Source organism: Neofelis nebulosa, chromosome 2, assembly GCF_028018385.1.
Source record: "Neofelis nebulosa isolate mNeoNeb1 chromosome 2, mNeoNeb1.pri, whole genome shotgun sequence".
Lineage (NCBI taxonomy): Eukaryota > Metazoa > Chordata > Mammalia > Carnivora > Felidae > Neofelis > Neofelis nebulosa.
The window spans coordinates 107,918,399-107,934,132 of NC_080783.1; the positions used below are offsets into that span (position 1 = coordinate 107,918,399).

The window sequence follows — 15,734 nt, forward strand, 5'->3', positions numbered from 1 at the left end:
TTATACGAAATGTCATTTTTTTCATTTGCATACATTTAACCAGCCTATATCACATATTTGAAGTGATTTTCTTGTAGACAGTAAATAGTACAGTTATTTTTAAATCCACTTCATCAATCTCTTTTAATCGGTGTATTTAAACCATTTACATGTAATGGTAATTATTGGTGTGTTGGTGCTCAAATGCCTGTTTTCTTTTTTGTTTTCTGTTTGTTACCTCCATTTTTTATTTCTCTTTTCTCTCCACCTTCCTGTGTTTTTCTTGAATGACTTTTAGAATTTTGTTTTGATTTATGTAGTGTTTGAATGCATCTCTGTGTATACTTTTTGCTGGTAGTTTCTTTAGGTATTATAAATATGCATCTTATGACAGTTTACTGGTATTTCACCAATTTAAGTGGAGTTTGTAAATCTTACCTACCTTTATATTCTTTTACCTTTTCCTGTTTATTATATAATTCTCTTAATTATTATTTCCTGTCTATATAACTGGAATCATAATAAGTGTTATTTTGCTTCAACTGCCAAACCTAATTTAGAAATCTCAAAAGAAGAAGAAAAATCTGTTTTACTATGTTTGCTTAGTGTTGTTCTTTATTCCCTCCTGAATTTTCCAGATTTCTTCTTTTATCATCTCATTTCTATTTAAAAAATCATTTTTTGCCATTTTTCGAGGTGTATGCTCATGACAAATTCTTAGTTTTCCCTCAGTCTATAATGTGTTGGTAGCTATTCCATCCTTGAAAGATATGTTCTTTGTGTATAAGACTTTGGGTTGAATGCTGTTTTCTTTCAGGCCTTGAGAATGGAGCCACTTCCTTCTGGCTTCAGTGGTTTCTGGTGAAAAATCCACCATTATTAAAAAATTTTGCCCCATGGATAAGCTGTCATTTCTCTTTCAGTGCTTTCAAGATCTTTCCTTTGTCTTTAGTTTTTGCGAGTTTGACCATTATGTATTGTGTGATTTCCTTAGGTTTACCCTGTTTGGATTTCATTCTGTCTCCTGAATCGGTGGGCTCTTGTCTTTCACTAAATTTGGGAAATGTTCTGCCGTTTATTTGAGTATTTTCTAGTCCTCTATTTCTCTTCTCCTTTCTGAATGTCACAAATATGAATGCTGGATCTTTTACTACAATTCCACAGGTCCCTAATCCTCTGTTCATATTCTTTTTTTTCTTAGCTCTTTTGTCTTGTGTTCAAACTGGGTAATTTCCATTGTCATATCTTCAAGTTCACTAATTCTTTCCTCATTCCCTTCATTCTGTTACTGCACATATTTGTTAATTATTTTTATGTCTGTTACTATATTTTTCAGTTCTAAATTTTTCATTTGTCTTTATTTTCTGTTTCCTTGCTAAGACTTTCTGTGTTTTACTGGATATTTATATTTTATTACTTGTCTCAAATATCTAATTGTTCCTTGGAGGAGTTTTATTATAATGTCTGCTTAAAAATACCTGTCATGTAATTCTAACATTATTTTTTCTCATCTCAGTGCTGGCATCTGTTGATTGTCTTTTTCATTCAATTTGATGTCTTCCTGTTTCTTGGTGTGACAAGTTTTTTTTTTTTTTTATTTTAACCTGGACATTTTAGAGATTATAGTATGATGAATTATATTTAAACCTGCTCTATTAGCTGTCTTCCTCTGACAATATTGCAGTAGTAGAGAGGGAGATATTACCTCCACTCTGCTAGGGGAGGGTAGAGTCCAGATTTTCTGCTCAGCACCCATTGACTCTTAAGGGTAAGGTAGAGAGGGATGAAAGTTCCAGCTCTCCACTAACACTTAAGTGATAGCTCTCCCTGGCTGGGGTATGTATGAAAGCCTCATTACTATTCTTCATGGCACATCCATTAACATTACAATGTGTATGTGTGTGTGTGTGTGTGTGTGTGTGCACGCCCTTCTTATTACTAGACTGTGATAAATGTCATGACTCTGCACTAAGACGTCTTCTACACCATCCCTACAGGGGATGGGTATGGTTCCTCTAACTGCTGAGTGGGGGTAGACAGTCTAAGTTCTACCCCACATGTGGTTTCAGTTGATACTACGGGTAGAGACTTGTTACTCTCTGACAAGGCTTAAAGTCCCAGCTTGCTAATCAGTCTTCTTTGACACAGCCTTGGCCAGGAATTTTGACATCTTGTTGCAGCATGAATGAATGGGAATAGGGCCACAGTTTTTCTGTGGTGTTTGGCTGGCATAGAGCAGTTATTGTCTGAAGACATTCTGTCTTACTATGCCGTTCCTTTCCTGGTTCTTTGATTATAGAGAGCAAACTTCTAATTGGGATTCACTTTTGATCTGCACCAGTTTGTCTCTCCAGGTTGCTGACTGCTTCAGCAACAAGTCTTAGATGTAAATAGGCAAAAAAAACAATCTGGGGGAACTTTCATTGTTGTTCTGTGGGTCTCAAGATCCTTATGCATACTTTCTTCTCTCAACCTTTCAGAGTCTTCTTAGGTTTGTTTCATACATAATGTCTGGCAGTTTTTATTTGTACTTAGTAGGAGAAATAGAGAAAATTATACTACTCCATTTTCCAGAAGTGGAAGTCCTTTAAACTCATACTCCTAAAACCCATGACAAGAGTAGGCCACTGTATCATAGACAGGCCAAACCTGATTCTCTTTGTGATCTGGCTAGTGGAGTATCTGGAAAACCCATAGGTCTTAAATGACCTTGATGTTTATTTTCCCCTTGATAAGTATACCTTATAATGAATATTGTATTTCATTTGGGTTTTTGGATTTTGTACAGGTAGTACATTTTATTTTTTTGTTTGTTTGTTTTTTGTTTTATTTATTTTTGAGAGAACATGAGTGGGGGGTGGGGCTGAGAGGGGGACAGGGGATCTGAAGCAGGCTCTGCACTGACAGCAGTGAGCCTGATGCAGGGCTCAGACTCACAAACTGTGAGATCATGACCTGAGCCAAAGTCAGGTGCTCAACCTACTGAGCCACCCAGGTGCCCCAGTAACACATTTCCTAAAGTGGCCATTGGATTTGAGGGTATGAGATAGATTTGCTTGAAGGGAATCATAGTGGGTTAGATGTCGCCAATATTTTATTATTTTTTAATGTTTACTTATTTTTGAGAGAGAGAGACAGACAGAGTGCCAGCAGGGGAGGGGCAGGGAGAGTGGGAGACACAGAATCCAAGGCAGGCAATGGGCTCTGAGCTGTCAGCACAGAGCCTGATGTGGGGCTCGAAGCCATGAGCCATGAGATCATGACCTGAGCCGAAGTAGGACGCTTAACCGACTGAGCAACCTATGTGCCCCAAGATTGCCAGTATTTTAAAAGGCTTGGGCCAAATTTCGGACTCCTGTTGTTTTGAAGAATAAGGCTGGTGCTAAGAAGGGGTTAATCCTTTTACTCTCATTCTAAGAGATCCATTGACATTGCCTATCCATCCTTGGCTCATGCTCAGGAATCTTGACAATTATCCTACCCACATGTACTTCACTGATGATATTTTTCTTGAGTCTAGCTCAGGACTTGAGCCATGTGAACACATTCATGCCCACCCCATCCCCACTAATTAAGTATTTCATAATATACCACTTCCTTTAAGTTCAATCTGCCTATTGGTAGTAAGATCACATGCTACTGGAAATTTAGTTTAGAGTAATGTCATCAACGTCAACACGTCTAAAAGGCAGGACACTACCTTCTGCTGTTCTAAGAGTTGGCAGATCATGGTGAAACACAGGTGTTTATAATAGCATGTTCAGGGGCGCCTGGGTGGCTCGGTCGGTTAAGCGTCCGACTTCGGCTCAGGTCATGATCTCACAGTCTGTGAGTTCGAGCCCCGCGTCGGGCTCTGTGCTGACAGCTCAGAGCCTGGAGCCTGTTTCAGATTCTTTGTCTCCCTCTCTCTGACCCTCCCCCGTTCATGCTCTGTCTCTCTCTGTCTCAAAAATAAATAAACGTTAAAAAAAAATTTTAAAAATAATAATAGCATGTTCAGTCCCATTGTTCATAAACAGGTTCAAAAGTATGTGACACTGGGTGTTATAGGTTAGTGATGAGTCACTAAATTCTATTCCTGAAACCAGTGTTACATTATATGTTAACTAACTAGAATTGAAATAAAAATTGGAAAAAAAAAGTATGCGAGCCTGAGACTTACATATAAATAACTAAAATCCTTATGGCAGTATCCAGAAAGGAAATATGCATACATATTACATGTTGGAAACATCTTTAATGATGATATATATTTAAAATTTACTGGTTACACAAAGCAAGAAAAGGAGAAATAACACAGAGGTAAAAAATGAATTGCTGAATATTGGAAGCTTTCATCATCTCCTTTTCTGGGCGAATGATTTACCAAAAACCTTAATAAATGTTGTGTTGATTTTAAACTACTTTAGCACTTACCAAGTTGCCTGAAACTTTGGTAGCATCCTTCATTCCTGAGAGTTTAATTGGTGGTATTGTTAATACAAAGCACGAGGAAGTCATTTAGCACTAATGTAGTTGGGGAAAAAAAATCCCAAGAAAACTGTTTTACTTTGCAGGTAGATTTTTACTTTGCAGCCTTTAGTTTTAACCTTCAAAATTTAAAGAGGAAATAAAACGTTTTTTTTTATCTAAAATTGCTTCCATCACCTTGTTTAAGTGAGAATTCACTTCATATCACTACACACACACACACGCGCACGCGTGCGCGCACACACACACACCCCTTTATATACTTAGTCTTTTTTCCTTTAGGAATGCTGTGAGGGAACGAATGGTTTGCACTGTTAATCACAAGCACAAACTCCTTTATTCCCCTACTCATGCTTAAAGTTTTCCCCCAAAGACACAGTATCAGCTACAGAATCAGCTTGGCTCCAGGTTACTAAGTCACTGCTGCGCTAAGTAAGGGCTTTTGAAAGGGGTGGCACTTAGGGGCGCCTGGGTGGTGCAGTCGGTTAAGCGTCCGACTTCAGCCAGGTCACGATCTCGCGGTCTGTGAGTTCGAGCCCTGCGTCAGGCTCTGGGCTGATGGCTCGGAGCCTGGAGCCTGTTTCCGATTCTGTGTCTCCCTCTCTCTCTGCCCCTCCCCCGTTCATGCTCTGTCTCTCTCTGTCCCAAAAATAAATAAAAAACGTTGAAAGGGGTGGCACTTCTGTCCTTTGCCAGTGTTCACAGACTCTCTCACAGCTAGTAAGTCTTGGAAAGTTCAGAGTTTAGCAGGAGAGTCATGGAATCAACGCATTAGGTAGCAAGGGTATGATATTACCCATAAATTATAAAATGTGATTCAAGGCTCAAGGAAGCGTCTGTGTTGGCCTCATGCAGCACAGACCTCTTTAGCAAGTGGCATTCGGTGAGTATCACCATTGCAATTTGTCATTCCTTTCTGTGGGACCTGCCCACTCCCTGGAGATTTAACAGCTGTTCCATGGGGATAATTCAATTTAGTCTTTATGGCTCGATTTGACTACAAGACGATTCTCCGTATCCCGAAATGCAGTAAAACTAACAGCTTAAAGTAGACATAAAAAATACCTCACTATTCTTCCTCAAATCTTTCATACTATGCTAATACAGCACCATATAATAAACAATCAGAAAGTAAATGGTCCATTGAAGTGTGTGTACAGTACCTGTAATGTGGATGATTATATACATAATATAAGAAATATATTGCCCTGCTAGTTTCCTGAAAATGATTAATTTCATACCCTCCACTTCATAAGAAATGATGCTTTTTTTGAGCTCTGCTTTCTGAGTGTTAATCTCCTCTTCTAGAGGCAAGGAGAGTAATGTGATTGTTGGGATGTTGGCTGAGGTCTAACCCACTTCACTATAGGTCTTAAAATGATTTTTTTTTTTTCATTTAAAGGAAGAGCATAGCAGAAATGGTCTTATTATTTACTTGGTCTTTGGTAGCAGGACTATAGACATAGAATTGACTTTGGGGCTAATTGACCATGTCAATTCACTTTTGTGCCTTTGTCTACAAATAATTAAAATTAAGGAATTGAATGGATGATAGCAATAGTGAGCACATATAATGATCTCCCAACCTCATGGCTGCAATTGCTGAACAGTCACAAAACATCTTCCACTCAGCTATCTGCTACGGAAGCCGCACAGTCTTCTGAACCCAGCACCTGCAGTAACATAATGGTTGATAGACTAGTTACATTCCTAAACACGTAGTTTTGTATTCTGTGATCCCACCAAATAACAAAAGTAGATTGGTGACAGCTTAGGTTCTATGTCCTGAATCTGACATTTAGTTTATTTCCAAACTGTATGAACCGTGAAGTGGGTTTTGAGTAAATATATTCCAATCTTATTCATGTCATTCATTTGAGAAAATTGAATGGCCATCTCTAGTCCACATTTGATCAAGTGATGGACTTCCTTGAAATGAGGCATATAAAAAAGATGTTACCCCGTGGACTTGAGTATAACAGGCATACGGATATATAATAATAGCAGGCTTTTATGAAATTTATCGTCTGTTTGTATATTCTGCCACGAAACTCACTGGAGTATGGTTGTTTATTTCTTGCAGCTCTGAATCCAAGAAAATACACTCAGAGATAAGTATAAGTGTGCACATGAGATCACACACACGCACTCACCTCTGTATATGCACGCACAGGCGTATACATGCACCTTGACAGTAACCTTTGTCCTACCTTCCTGTGACCCAGAAGTTTATGAAAATTGCTCAGAGAAAAGTCCCTAGTGTCTGGTGAAGCCTATAATCTCTTCAGTTTGTCCCCGGGATCATGTTTCATCTCTGTGAGCATGCTCTGTGATAAATGATACTTTCCCTTGATGGAAGGAATCACTTGAAAAAGCAACTAACATATCATGTCTTCTCTCTGCACTTTCCCGCTATCTTCCACTGTCATTTGACCAGTCTGACATTCACATTACTTGCTTCTGTGTCGTATGCACCTCATACCCTGGAAAAAATATTGCTAAATTATTAGCTTCCAGAGAAGTTGCTTCCTCTCTTTTCATGGGCACATTAAAATTAGTTTCAAGGTCATATGAGGAATAATATGACTTAAAAGTTAAGAAAAAGAAACTAACAGTGGAATGGTTTTTCTCCCTGAAATTGTTCTACCTTAAATCAATGTTATGACTTGTTTTTTTCTAAGATGACTGATTTTCATGAGCTCATCTGGTAAAATCATTATGTGACGTTATTAAAATTTCTTTAGAATGTTAAAAATATACATTTCTATATATTTTTAGGGATATTTGGAATATACAGAATAAAACACACAATAAGCCAGAGAGGAAAACACTATTCTCATCTATGTGTATTTTGTTTTTGTATTTTAAATGTATATTTTATAAAGCATAGGTGTTATTTTATTGACAATTTTATATCTTGCTTCTTATGGTTAATGTTTTTCTTAAAATATATTCTATATCTTTAAAATTTTTATTAAAAATTTCTCTGTATAAGCATCATTTAAACGTTAACTCACCAGAGTGTCTTTGGAGAAAACAAACATAATGAAAAAATAATTTTCTGAACATTAAAAAAAATTTTTTTTGATCTTTATTTTTGAGACAGAGAGAGAGACAGAGTGTGAGTGGGGGAGGGGCACAGAGTGAGGGAAACACAGAATCCAAAGCAGGCTCCAGGCTCTGAGCTGTCAGCACTGAGCCAGATGCGGGGCTCAAACCCACAAACCGTGAGATCATGACCTGAGCTGAAGTCGGACGCCCAACGGACTGAGCCACCCAGGCACCCCATGAACACTTAGAATAGATAACCAGGAGTGAAGATTATTGGGTGAACGATTATGGATTTTTGACTCAATTGTTTAAAGTCTGTTCCAGTTTAGCCTCCACCTGCCCCCCCCCCCCGTTTTATCCTTGTGGGTTCCACCTCATACCTTCCATTCATTTGAATATTCACTTGTATTTTAACGCTTATTCATTTTTGAGAGGCAGAGAGAAACAGAGCATGAGCGGGTAAGGGACAGAGAGAGGGAGACACAGAATCTGAAGCAGGCTCCAGGCTCTTGAGCTGTCAGCACAGAGCCTGACATGGGGCTCGAACTCATGAACTGTGAGATCATGACATGAGCTGAAGTCGGATGCTCAAGGGACTGAGCTACCCAGGTGCCCCTCATTTGAATATTCAAATGAATTTAAAAGACTGTGGTTAATTTGCAACAACATGGATAGACATAGAGGGTGTAATCCTAAGTGAAATAAGTCTGTCAGAGAAAAACAATTATATGATTTCACTCATATGTAGAATTCAAGAAACAAAAGGAACAAAGAGAAAAAGAGAAAAACAACCAACCAAACAAACAAACAAAAACAAACTTAAATACAGAGAACAAACTGGTGATTGCCAGAGGGAAGATGGGTAGGAGGATGGATGAAATAGGTTAAGGGGATTAAGAGTACACCTAAATTGATGAGCACTGAGAAATGTATAGAATTATAGAATCATTATATCTTACACCAGTAACTAATGGAACACTGTTATACTTCAATAGAAAAATAAAATTAAAAAGAAGTTGGGTCTAAATGAAACTTGAAATCAACTCAGGCTCTTTTCTTCTATGCAAAACTTCTAGCTAATGAGCTGAGCATGTGTTTTAATGCTCTTTTTTTTTTTTCCCACAACACCAGCAATGTTAGTACCTTCACTTGAAGACGTATTGTCTCAGAGAGCTGTCTTATAGATAATCATGGTGCCACAAATCACAATGCTAATGCCAGAGGAGAGGAAAGGGGGTGACATATGGACCTGTGGTTGTGTTCACTCCTTCGTCCCTGGGACCTCTGTGAGAGACAGACAGGGACAGACATTGTTATCCACAGTTTATACTGAAAGATGCTTTTTGCCCAGGACCAGGGAAAGTCAATGATATATAGGCAATGGCTATGTCATTCACAGTCTTCTTCCTCTTCTTCTGGAAAGCACTACACCATCAGCTTTTATTCATTTTTATTATACATCTATTTTTTCCTGGGGCCTTGAATGACTTTCACGTCAAAGTGAAAAAAAAAAAAATACAAGGCTGGGCAGATTCGTGAATAGCACCACCGCTTACTTGGGAATTGAAGACCAATGAGGTGTTTCAGAAATGGCCCCTGTGTGGTTTGCTAATTGACAAATAAATCTCTCTGGGGTATCTCTTGCCATGTATGGGCATTGAGGCAGAACCCTTGCCTTTGGCCAGAGGAGGAAAGAGCCGCAGAAGCAATGTCTGGGAACAGCCTAACTCCCTTACACCGACATGGCTGTGGTCTTGGCAGGGGCTCCTCACTGGTTCCGTGGCTCTCAGCGTGTCCAGTGCCAGCGTCCCGCTTCCAGGCTCTTCCTTCTGCATTTAAGGAGGTGGCTATGAGTCTTGCACAGGGATTTTTTTTGCCTCCCTCAACCCTCTGTGACCAGTGGCTCTTGTATTCCGTGATGGAAGCTTATGTGCCTGGATTTTGAATCTTTCATAATCAGCTGCTCCAATATATAGAAGTTTATTTCCTCCAGTTTCTCCTCAATGCTGGCTCTTTTCTAGCCAGGCCTAGATGCTTCAGTGTTTCTGGAATTCACTATGTACATACCCTGCTCTAAACCTGTTCATCCCATGTTGCTCCCATACCAGCTGAGCTCATTTTTACTTTCAGCTCTTCCCTGACCTAGCCCCAAACCAGCCATCATTTTCCAAACTCACATGTAGGGTTGACATTCTGAATCAGGATGAGCCTCAAAATATTCAGCTGCTTCTGAGAGATGGAACAGAGTACTGGAGACCCCAGGCTGTGCCAACCACAGACCCTTGAATTGCTGCCTTGTGGGGAGGCCCAGAGAGAACTGGTAATCAGACAAGTGTAGATTTCAGGGAGCCACTTAGGAGCTTTAGGGCAGTAGACATATAGCAAATAATTAGGAAGTTTCAGAAGTTTAAAAATGGAACCACCATTAGGGTAGACCAGTGTGAACTTACTGCATTCCTGCCCTGCCTGCGTCAACCCCAGTGGGTTGTCTGTGGCTCCCTGGACCATAGGGCTAGGGAGAATCATGGATTCAAGTCCAGCCTGTATAGAAGAAGTTGCTATGATCCATAAGCAGAATCCACCATGGGTTTGGGAAAGGTGTACTGACGAATACGCTGTGACTGCTGGCCTCATCCGGCCACTCCAGATCCCACCTTCTCCTCAGAGTACCTTTCACCACTCAGCTCCATTATGCTTTCTTTGTTGCGACCCTCACACTTATACAGCATGACAGAAGTCAGCATTTGATTCATCATCATCAGTCATCATTATCAAAATATAGTTTATTGAGTATCTACTGTGCTCATAGAAAATGACACTTGCCTTCAATCGGTGGGAAACTTTAAGCCTCTCTCTGCCCCAGTATGCACATACTGGTCATTGAGTCCCGTTTTAGAACTCAGAATTAGAAGCCGATGCAACTTTGCCTGTCTCTTTGTATATACTTTCTGCTCTCCTGGCCACCATTTTGATGGCCGCCCTTCCTCATCTCCTCTCAGTTGCCTTAATGGTTTGGCATATATTTTTGTTTCTTTTGCCACCTTGAATACTCTAATGATTATCAGTGGTTTTCTCAATGATCCATTCGGTTTCATAGCTTCTTGCTTTCTTGCTTTGACTACAGCTCTGCTTTCCCACCTGTAAGGCCAGGTGTGCTTCTGGCTGTCATACCCCCCAACCACTGAAAATTATTGGCAGGATTCAAAAATACTTTACAAGAGTTAAGGAGAAGTCACAGGGCTAGTGGGTTTAGGAAAGACTTCAGGAACGTACAGGAACTTGAGGTAGGTTTTGAGGAAAAACATCTCAGATAATTCTGAGGTGATAGGAAGGCATTTCAAGGCAGAGCCACAGAAACTCACAGTGGAATGTAGTATTTCTTGGAAACAATGTTTTATTCTAGTCTAGTTCTTTGCAAGAGTTTCTCCTTTCACTTAAGACCTTAAGTATGTTGTAAGTTTCACAAACTAAACATACCTTTCTGTGTCACTCATAGTGTTGAAATGTATATAAGGAAGGTACTGTGTGTTGAAGAAGTGTATAATCTTTGAAGGCAGTGAGATTAAATCCCAGCATCATCACATAATAACTACAGAATCTGGACCAAGTTACTTTACTTCAATCATGATTCAGTGGCATCATCTACTTCATAGATGCATGGTGACTTCTAGGATATTATAAGCATTGAATCACTAATAGCTAATAATAGTGTTATAATTATTTTTATTGCTCCACTTTGCTCATCATTTCTCATTGTATGCTCCCCATGAAGACTGTAGTCCTATGACTATGTCTGTCCTGTTTGGTAAATGGCCTTCGACACGAACAACTCTAAAGATTTTAGGTCAGTGATTACTAACATTTTAGGAGACACGTACCCCTTGAAGAATATAATGAAAATTATGGGCACACTTTATTTTGCATAACATTTCTGGAGCACATACATACCCCTGAAGTCTATCTATGGACGATAAATTAGGAGCTCCAGATTGTATTTTAGGTTAGGAAAATGGTAGATAAAATCAAACCTTTTCCATGTGTTTGTAAGTTCCTAATAATCTTATGTAAATTTTCCTCGTTGAATCACCACGACCTCGGTAAGAAGGGACCTGGCACTGGATCTGTTTCATGTGTGACAGCTGAGATGGCTTCTGAGAAGCTCTTTGCTTCGTGTCACAAGATTTAGAAGATATCTCTATCTGCCAAGATCTAGGTTGTTTGAAAAGGATACACACACACACACACACACACACACACACGTATATATGTACATTATTACTATTATTACTATTTAAAAAAATGTTAGCTAGTAGAAGGTGGTTAACTTGCTAAAATGGGCAAAAGAGGACTTAAGGATCCAGAAAGAGCAAGTTGAAAAAGATCAGGTAGTTTCTCTTGGCCCTAGGGAGAATAGACTGTGAAGGAACTAGGGACTAGGAGAGCTCCCCCTGCCTGCCTCCCAGGCTGAGATTCACACCTCTTGGAAAGGGAGGTTACCAGGGGACCAGGCAGTCTTTGGATAACAGTGAAACTTGCCAGACAGCGCAGGTCGAAGTTGCCCGTGGGAGCTGCCCCCTACGGGGAAAGTGTGAGCTGAGGGCACAGCTGGAACTCAACTGTGAGAAATCATGGGGCTCTCCAGTGACTTTCCAGTCATGGAAGACAGGAACCCAGAAAAGTCTCCCAAATGCAATCTCCTTGCAGTGGCCCTCTAGTGCCCTCTACTGACAGAGCCTAACGTTCAGGTGAGAAATGTTTACAGGGTCCAATTCCAGTGTCAAAAGCAGGCCAAAGAAGGGTGGCTTTGGAGCTGAAACTCAGAAATGGGTAACTGGCACTCTCTCTAGTCTCTTTTATTTCTTTTAAAATGCACGCTAAAAACCAGAGGCACATCTCTGGACATCTTGAAGAGGGGGTAGGGAAGACAAAACCAGAGGCATGTGTATGTATATTCATGGTTTCATGTTGCCTGGGCATAACCTTGGGCAAGCATAGCATGTCTCACAGGGGTTTAAGTGCAAACTCTTAAATACACGTGCAGGCTTGTGTGAGTAGGGACGTGTTAATTTATTTAACTGTGTCATTGCTTGCTGCCTCAGTAGAAAATAGTGAAACTACTCTTACTCTCTTTTATGGGTCCATGTAATCTGTTACATTGAAAGGAATTTCTCATACTCAGAAGGTTTGGGGCGTGCTGTGGGTAGACTAGAATGTGAATCACTTGAACAATTTACCCCTCTGGTGAGGATTTGACGTGCTGCAATTCTCACAAAACTTCTCACATTTCACCGAAAGGTTTTCTCATGCAACTCACCACCCTCTCTCTTTGAAACAGTTTTATTTCTTTGCCATTTGTTTCCACATTTTTCTCTAATGTCCTAGTTCAGCTCCCCATTCTGTTCCTACATCAGCCCAAGTGGTTATCCATTCTCCCCCATGGTGGTCAATTATTACTTCAGTTTCCTCCCTGATATAAGGTCCCCAGAGTACCTTGCTTCTGCCAAGGAAACAGCCCTTTGAAGGACATTCATATTTGTCCTCATTGCACCCACAGAGTCCAGTAGCTAAATAACATGTTATCTTTTAAAAATAATAAGGATAATTTAAAAGTGAAAAATAGATCGACTAGGCCTTTAAGAAAGGTGCCCGGAGATGAAGAACAAGGCCAAATGGACACGTTCAGCCTCCACAAGCCACAGTTGGTGTGTCTGATAGAAATGTCTTGTGTGACCAGATTTGGGGCTGAGGGAATGCCCTAAAACCCACTGTTTACCTCAGTGATGGATGACCCATGGTGAAAACTTAGAAGCACAGTATGATTTGGGGGAGCACTGCAGGAACACAGTGCTGAGATGCAGTGTTCAATGCTAGCTTCGCAAGGTTAATGGAAGATCAGGCAGCCCCAGAAGAAGCTCTTAGTTTTAGAGGCTCTGGTGGATGTTCGTCATTCTGTTATACACCGGCAAATACAACATTTCACACAGAAACCGTAGCAAGCACCTATCTCATATTCTTCCAGGAAACTAGAAAGCATGTGAATTTTACCAGACTTTTAACAGTGTGATGACTGGGGAAAACTGTTAAGACAATCCAGACTTTTTTTTCCCATGTTTTTACTTATAAAATTAAGTGTTTATAACCAGGGTATGGCCATTTATAGCCCAGAGGTCCAATTTTAGTGCTTCATGACCCAGATAACCCTACAACCTTATACTCCTTACAGGATGCAGTGGGGCCCACGTTTTATAAAAATGTGGGGCAATTAGGGCTGATACTGCCCTGGGAAAGCACAAGAGTCATAGTCCTCCCAGCGATGTAATCAAATGACCAGCATAGGAACAAATAAGTATCTTAGAAAATGACATTTTTTAAAAGTTTATTTATTTATTTTGAGAAAGAGAGAGCAAGCATGGGAGAGGGACAGAGAGAGAGAGGGAGAGAGAGACAATAACAAGCAGGGTCTGTGCTGTCCACACAAAACCCAGTGTGGGGCTCAAACTCCCAAACTGTGAGATCATGACCTGAGCCAAAATCAAGAGTCGGGCACTCAACCGACTGAGCCACACAGGCGCGCCTAAACAATGATATTTCATTTTCATTTTTCACAAGAGAATTTGGGGGTATAGGCCAGTGGTAGAGCATTTGGCTGCACAAGAAAATTCATGTTTAAAGATTACAGGAAATTTGTAAATATAGAAAAGCAGAAAGAAAGAGAAAGATCACCGGCATTCCCGTCAAACAAAGGCAACCATAAATACTATGCCAGTGTAGATTTTCCAGTCTTTTTTTTTTTTGGTTGTTGTTTATTTATTGTGAGAGAGACAGAGACAAAATGAGGGGGGGTGGGCAGAGAGAGAGGAAGAGAGAGAGAATCCCAGGCAGGCTCCGCACTGACAGTACGGAGTCCACCATGAGGCCGGAACTCATGAAACTGTGAGATCACGACATGAGCCAAAACCCAGAGTTGGACGCTTAATTGACTGAGCCACCCAGGCTGCCCTCCAGTCTTCTTTTTTTAAAAAGGAATATTCTTTCATATAACTTCTTTTGTTTTTCTTGTCATCAACATAGTCTGTAATGAAAATAATAACTTACTGAACATTTAGTATGTTCCAGATACTCTGTCAACTGCTTTTCGCACTTATCTATTTTAATCCTTGAAGTCACTCTATGAAGTAGACAACTATTTGAGAGAAACATGAGTGTTAATGATCTTAAAGTCACTTCTCAAGTTACATAGCTAGGAAGTCTCTCTCCCTGGCTTTTCTGATGCCAAATCCATGTCCATTTGCTGTGATATGTGTTATGTACATTTTCTACCCTGCTCTAATCACTGGGTTTCTAAATTTTAGCTAAAGTAACATCACATCATGAAAATGGTGATCAACAGAAGTTGAATAACTGAATTACTTTTTTTTTTTTTTGTAAGAGGAGAAAGGACTCATTTGAATTCCCAGTGAGGAAGCTAGCATACTACAGGTAGTACATGTTTAATAAGTATTTGTTTAAATTTGTGCTGGGATGATTATACCAATCCAGACCTTCAGGGTCTGATTAGCAGTGAGAATGTCTCCTTATTTAACACTGGAGGGTGGAAGCACCTTCTGAGGGGAGGCTGTTCCTCTGTATACCTAGTGATCTTCACATATAAGTAAGATATCATTGGCACCACCTACCTTTTAGCCACCTGAGATACAGAATTAGAAGATGACCTTCCAGGGGTGGCTCTGTTGGTTGAGTGTCTGACTTCAGCTCAGGTCATGATCTTGCAGTCTGTGGGTTCGAATCCTGCCTCGGGCTTGCTGTTATCAGCACGGAGCCTGCTTCTGCTTCGGATCTCTTGTTCCTCTCGCCTCTCTCTCTCTCTGTTTGCTCTCTCTCTCTCTCTCTCTCTTTCAGAAAGGGATGATCTTCGGGCTGTCTACCTCCAGTAATAATCTCTGTCCCTAATGCAGCGGCAGCAGCATGACCTAATTAGATTCACTGTATGAGTCAGGAGATGAGGCTTCTCCATCCAACCAGGTTACTAGGTAGCTGGGTAAACTCTACAGTTGATTTCTTCTTTCTGGTGCTGTGACTGAGAAACATTCTTTAGATCATCTCTAAAATACCTCTCAAGGCAAAGATTTCATTAAGGAGAGTTATTTACCAGCCCTCTCTCACTGTATGAGTTTACAAGGATTTCCATAACAAAACACACAGATTGGCTTGGCTTAACAGAAACTGATAGTCTT

At 40.2% G+C, this 15,734-nt stretch overlaps 1 protein-coding gene across 3 annotated transcripts in view; it reads left to right on the forward strand.

The window, feature by feature from the left end:
• Nucleotides 1-15,734, forward strand: part of CNTNAP5 (contactin associated protein family member 5) — an 810,836-nt gene that overhangs the window by 406,148 nt on the left and 388,954 nt on the right. The gene's annotated exons all lie outside the window — the stretch shown is intronic.